This window comes from Hyla sarda, chromosome 10, assembly GCF_029499605.1.
Source record: "Hyla sarda isolate aHylSar1 chromosome 10, aHylSar1.hap1, whole genome shotgun sequence".
In the NCBI taxonomy this organism is placed as follows: domain Eukaryota; kingdom Metazoa; phylum Chordata; class Amphibia; order Anura; family Hylidae; genus Hyla; species Hyla sarda.
The window spans coordinates 97,742,814-97,749,950 of record NC_079198.1 but is presented as its reverse complement, the minus strand read 5'-3'; positions in this window follow the sequence as shown (position 1 = coordinate 97,749,950).

Below are 7,137 nucleotides of genomic sequence, written 5' to 3'. Positions count from 1 at the left end.
CCTCGCAGGTACCTTTTGGTCCGGAGGCGAAGGGTAAGGTTTGTTGGGGGCCTCTCTCCTATCGGAGAAGGGCTTGCGATAGACCGCATCCTTTGTGCACGTTTTTTTAGTGTAACACGTTTGCACTTTTTCTTGCACTTTGGGTGAATCGAGAGCACGTTCCTCGGCTTTAGATAAAAAAAAAAATAGCTGCCATGAGGCGAGTGTGCCGCTCACCTCAGGTACAACTGCGGGAGCTGTTAAGGGGGTGAAGTGGTAGCGGACAGCCGCCAGTGCTAGTACCAGCTCACGCTGGCCTGCTGCTCTTTAGTTTCAGTAGCTTTAAGGTCTAGTTATTGTACCTTTAAGTGGCTGAATTATAGAGCAGCACAGCAGTATTGTGTACTGCACCCCGGCCCTGCTTCCAGAAAGTACCATGGTGGTTGAGCCGTGCAGTACTGGGCAAGGGAAAGAGGGCAGGCACCATCTTTTTCAGTTAGTCCCTCAACTCTTGGCCTAGTAAGCAGGACATGTGTAGACAGCAGCAGAGGCAGCGCAGGTAGTGCTTCACAGCAACCAACTCCTCTAGGTCGGAGGCTGGTTCCCGGGCTGCTGAGGTGGAATTACATATTTTTGCATGGGACTGTATTTTGTTTTATTTCCTTGATCGTTGGGTCATACATTTCGGCATACATACTGTTTAGGTTTATTTCAGCCTGCTGTTGTGGTGTTCTTGGTCTCATGCATTGATATGAATTCATTCTATGCAGCATTTGTGGGACGGGAAACGGTTACTGTCCATCTCTGAGGATAGTTGTGCCATGTATTTATTCTGATCATTACATTTATTTTTGGTCAGTCCATATTGTTGATTTTGTTGTATTGTTTAGCCCCCTCTGTAGTATGAGAGCGTCTTAAATGTTTTACATGTTTTTTCTTTGCTTATGTTTTAATAAACTTTAAGTAATTTTCTATTATATTTGGGTGTGCAACTATTTCTTAGTGTATTTCTTTTTCTAGAGTAGTTTTATTGACATTGATGTAGAGTCGGAGCCCTAGACAGCTGATCCCGGCACGTTTGGGTAACTTTTATTTAACTTGTATGGCAGCTTTAAATTGGAAAAAGAATGCAGCACAGTTTATCTATCAGGAGTGAAAACAGTCAAGGAAAAATGTGACAAATGAAATCCCGGACTATTTGCATTTAGGGTTGGACTAATTTGCTTTAGACAACCACTGTTTAACGTCTATAGCCAACTAAATAAATACATAAAAATAACATTCAAACAAGACATTACAAAAGCTGGCCATATGTATACCATAGCTTTCAACAGGCATCTCTCTCAATCCCTTTCCTCAATATACTGAAGTGTTCAGATCACCAAGCATTCATGTGTTCTGAATGGAGAGACCGGGTAGGCTGCTGCCAGACACCTATGGCGGTAGCATATCTATCTGCGGACAAAAAGACTGATAGATAAAATTCAACATTGTCATCTGTCGGATCAAGATTGGAGGCCCTATCTATATTATATGGCCAACCAGTCCTACCGACAAATGTTTAATGTGTATGGGGGGCCTTTATAATCCTTTTATATTAAATACGTGGCAACAAAATGTTAACTAAAGGTGGTCATACAACTTAGAGAGCTGTCAACCATTTATTCATTCAACCAACAGCTACTCTTTTTAATACCTCCCCCATTCAAATATATGATGGACTTGACCAAGCATGCATGCATTCTCAATGAAACAACGTATCTATGATTACAAAGGATCAGGCATGTTAAAATCCAAAATGCCTGATCCTTAAAGGGGTACTCCACTGCCTCTGCTTTCGGAAAATTTTGTTCCGAATGCTGAGTGCAGGCACCGGGGCTCGTGAGGTCACGCCCACGCCACTCGTGACGTCACCCACGTGGTCGTGACATCATGAGGGGGCGAGGTCATGACATCACAAGCCCCGGTGCCTGCACTCAGCATTCAGAACGAAATGTTCTGAACACAGAGGCAGTGGAGTACCCCTTTAATTCCCCTGGAGGGAGTCAGGACACCTGCATACGTATTAGATAATCAATGGCGTTCATCTATTGTATATCAGCACCTTAAATGTAAAATGGTGGGAAAGATAACTGGTAGAATGGGGTGATTATCGGCTGAACAGGCAGACATCGCCCTGTGTATTAGGCCTAGTGATCCGCCAATACTCATTTGTAATCTGATAGGTTCAGTCTGACCTACTAAAAAATCATCACCCACACTTCTACTCTTGTAATAGGGGATGTGCGGCCAACGGATAATTGTCGCAAAGGGCGGAACAAACCATCAAGTGATTATTTGTGCGGACCTCCCCTCCTGACACTCGATCCTTGTTCTATGCCCTGTAAATCATCCAGATCAGCACTTGCTTACAGAATTAAGGGATGGAAAGACTAGTCTGAACATGTTGACCACAGTGTAATGCATCAAGACTGTTTACATATTAATGGTGACCCTCCTTATGCTTTAAAACACACATTCAGGTGGGATGATGGGTGCAAATTGTATGGAACAGTCTTTACAAAATTCTTTAGTTCCTACGTATTTAGTTCCTATATATTAAGCTTAGACTGGATACAATTCTCTCTAATGCTCAGAACTGAATATAAATAGTTTGCTGTCTTTGAATAACTTTTCATTTATACAAAGATTACATATTATTTTTATACATACAGGTTGGTATATAGATCTGAAGATTTTACTGGTATATGTGCTGTTAGTGCCGCACAATTTTGGTGTAAATTTTTTACCGTTTTTACATTGAGTTAAAGATATTGGCCGGCATTTATTATTGTGTTTACCCTCTTGTTTCCTTCTATATTTGGTGCTATTTTGGTGCAAGTGTCCTTTTTTTTTGCTCCTTTTTTGCACCTTTTGGTTTACCCATTTCTGCTGATTTTGAGTTGTAATCCACTGATTTTGGAAATAGGCATGATATGGATGGGTTTTATAAACTGGGCTTTTTTGTGAGAAGGTGCAAAAAAGGCGCAAAGCCACCGAAAAGTCTCTAAAACTACACCAGCCCAGACTTAACTTAGCTTTTTGGTGTATGTGAAGAGTGAAATTTCAGAAAATGTTTACCTGAACAAAATTTATCAAATGCCCTGTGACCATTTAATAAATTTGGTGCTCCTACACATTACCAGCACACAAAAAGGGTGTAGAAAAAGGCTTCACTTACACTTACAATGAAAATGCCGATCATTGTGTATTATCCTATAGGAGAGGGAAAGAAGAGTGAGTTTTCTCCAGCTGTTGCTCCACTGGGTGACATGTGTTGACTAAGGATTCGTCACTCAGAAATGTGGAGGTGTCAAGAAGAACATAAGGTCACATAGGTCAAAAAACATATTTCTTCTGGTCAACCTTACCGAAAACTGACCATAAGCCTCAGGGTAGATGTGTGCAGAAAGAGGGGATGAGTACAATAAGGACACTGTGGGACCAAAACATCTTGAGAACTACAGAGCTCAGTCCTAGCAATAATATATTGTACCAGGAGTCTTCACAAGTTGATCAAAATGCCTCATGCGTTGCATGAACCTCGGTAACTTTTGTCTATGGATAAAAAATGTTTTACAAATATATACATGGTTGTATTAAAACCAGTTTAGAACAGATGTCAGGATACTGAACTGTGTGAATTTTCCCATTGTCTTTTAAAAATTTAGAAAACTCATTTTTTTAGCAGGTGCTCAATGGAACTGGAAGGAGGCCCCAGACAGCCCTTATCTGTTTGTGTTGCCATTATCTAACATGTAGATAGAAACAAGGCCTACAGCAATCTAGGCAGGCAGATGCAATTCATTTCGCTTGTCACTCGTGCCGAGCCTCATGTATCAAAACTATGGGGGAGATTTATCATTGCTTTTAGAGCATTTTTTTGTCTATGTTTTGGCGCAGTTCAGGCGCAAGCAGCATATTTTGAGACTTTTATGCGCCTTTTGATATAGACAGTTTCACTCTTTTTGCCTACCCGTAGAACTTTTTCTTTTTGACCATGCAGTGGTCACATATTTATAATTTGCGACTTTTGTCAAAAGTCGCTATTTTGTGCGCAAAGGTACTTTTTTAGTTGCAAAGCTACACCACCTACCAGTAGGCGTGAGAATAATTTCTACCTTCCACAACTCAACCTTTAACCTCTTGTGGACGACAGCGTCCCACTCCCTTTCTATGACACGCGCTCAGGAGCAGAGCGTGGGTCATAGCTGGGTGGTCCTGGCAGCTATCTGCCACCAGGACCCATTTCTAATGCCAAACATCACCGATCACGGTGAAGCCCGGCTTTAACCTCTTAGACAACACAATCAAATTTGATTGTAGTGTCTAAAATGAAAGTAAAACTGTCCCGGCAGCTCTGTGGAAGTAAGTAAAAACATCTAACCTGCCAAATTCAGGACCCGGGAAAGTGTCTACTTCCCTCCCTCACAAGAGTCTAGAAAAAGTGTATGTGGTAGAGCTTTTCCCACCACAGCAGAGCTGCGCAAAATTCATCATCCTGCTGCACCTTCTTGATAAATAAGATGCTCGCTAGTCAAACCCACCACCCAAATAAACGTGGGAAAATAGCTCTACCGTAGACATTCTTTGATAAATCTGGGCCTATGTGCATATGTTTTTGCTAGATGCCTATTACACAAGCTGGGGGGCTCCAGATAACAAGTGCAAATCTCTGCAATCGGATCGGAGTCTTCACAAGGCCTGATAAGTCGTGTGGGTGGGCCAAACAATCTCTGGACCGCTGGGGCGGTCCTAAACCAGTGTCAGCCTCACGTCCCCTGTTCACACAGAGCGATGTGCTTCTAATAACAATGATTTTTATAACACAAATTGTGCACAAATTGCACTTTTTGTTATATAATAATGTGCTCTATTAGGGTACGTTCACATTACAGATTTCAGTACGCAGAATTTCACTCAGGAATTCTGTTGGGTGAACCTAAACGTCGGTGTGAATGGGTCTTCCGCTGACACTATGGAATTTAAAACAGCAAGAATTGATCCGCCAAAAGAATAAACATGATAATTCTTTCGGCGGAATCATACGAGGACTGTATTATCGTCAGTGCTGACGGCGTAGGTCCGTGCGGGCCCGTTCAGATGGAATCTCCTACCAGAATTCCCAATCGGAATTTCACACGGAGATTCCATAGAGTGAACATAAAGTCTATGGAAAAGGGTCTGTCAGCACACATATTGTATATAAAAAACTATAGTAATTCCAACACTGAAATTACTGCCAGTTTTTAAACAATGCCCCAAATTTACTAAGATTGTCAGGTTTTCAAAATCTCTACAAATTAAGGTTTTCGTCAGGTTCTGTCAGATTAACTAATGCCTACTTTTTGGTTAGTGTATTTGACTGTTTTTTTTTTTATGTGCCCCAATTTGCATAATTTTGTACCCAATATTGGCTAGCTTGCACCATTTTGAGGCAGTTTGCACCACTAACTCCTGTTGTTCCAACGGACTTTCCGATGGAGTTTCATCTACCAGAGCACAACGGAAACGTGAACCTAACCTAAGATGAGAAATCCACATATCTGGTGGTGCTGGCTCCGGTTGTGTTCAAACATTTATAGGGTTATTGTTACCTGGTAAGAAGGTGAGCTTTTCATCTGGCTTGCGGCTCACAGTTCACACACACATACAAGATTCATGCCTTATATTAAATGACTCGTGAGTAGTACATAATATACAAGGTAGGACACTGCACACGTATTGTTCACCAATCTTCCTAGTCACTTTCCTTACACACGTCAACAGTTGAACCTGAAGATAGATGGTTCAGACGGAGCCTGGGGACAAAGAACATGATAGCACTGAGTGATCAGGTGTCTTACAGGTGTCTCGGAAGTAGAAGTGAGACTTTTTGTGTGTGGCTGTCATTCAGTCAGGTGTAGAAGACGCCAGTTTCATGTAAACACAGGCTTAACTAAAGTATTGTAAAAACACAACCAACCTTGGTAGGTCTGCGACTTCAAATCAGGCATATGTGACTCGGGACTCGCCCGACGGTTCGCTGCCCATAATTTATGTCTATTGAAGGTGCATTATGTTTGCAGCCTTAGGTTCAATGACAACGTTCAGAGAAAGAGCATCAACACACTTTTGACATTTTATGCATTCACTTGACATAATCCGCTTCACCTACTGTATGTGCCTATTGTCAATTGGAGCGATTACTGTGCTAACTGATTATAGATGGAAGAATAGGCTGAATGACAGATGTTGTGATGCGTTATGACAGGTAAAGCGACAGACAGTAGAAATAGATGGTCCCTGGTGCCTGAGGGGGTCAAGGGGAACTACAAATTTTAACTAACTGTAAGTTACAAACTCCCCTTATGTCTAGGCCTTAACACTGTTGTGGAGCCTGGGACATTTTGGGATCTGGCACCAAAACAAATTCAGCATTTAGAGAAGGGCTTTTACCACCACCTCCCATTCTCCACATTTAATATTACCAAGGTAATATTACCATGGCTCAAGTACTGCAGGAACACATGGAAACGGAGTTCCTGCACGTTTTCCACAGCAGGAACTTATTTACCAGTCTTGCAGGACCAGCCCTTTAATGGAAATCTTTGGTGAGTTCGCAGACTTGTTTCCAGAACTTGACCACTGAATTTTAACCAAAATCTGTTGTCTGGGAGAACATGAAATATGAACTTTGTGATCTTTTTACTTGGTTGTGGTGCTATGAGGCAGCCATTGTTGTTTTGGTCCTGTGCCTGTGTGGTGGCATGACAGGGGTTTCAGGGGGTTTAGTCTGGCAGCATTTAATCCTAGATGTAGAATTTTATTTTTGCATGCCTTGTAGAGTCACCATATTTTTTTGGTCTTGTATATTTTAGCTCTGATGTAGTACAAATTCTGTACTAACGCAGTTTCTGCATTAGTAGGGGGAATATGCGCTGTGCTGAAGTTTTTGCCATCTCCTTTAGTGCAGCTAATGATCAATTGCTCAGAGCCCTGTCAAGAACGCCATATGAATCCGCCTTAGGCCATGTTCACACGGTGAGAAATGTCCGCACGGAAAATCTCTGTGCGGACATTTCCCTGACAGTGGAGCGCTGGCGCTCCACTGTCAGGGGAATGTCCGCACAGAGATTT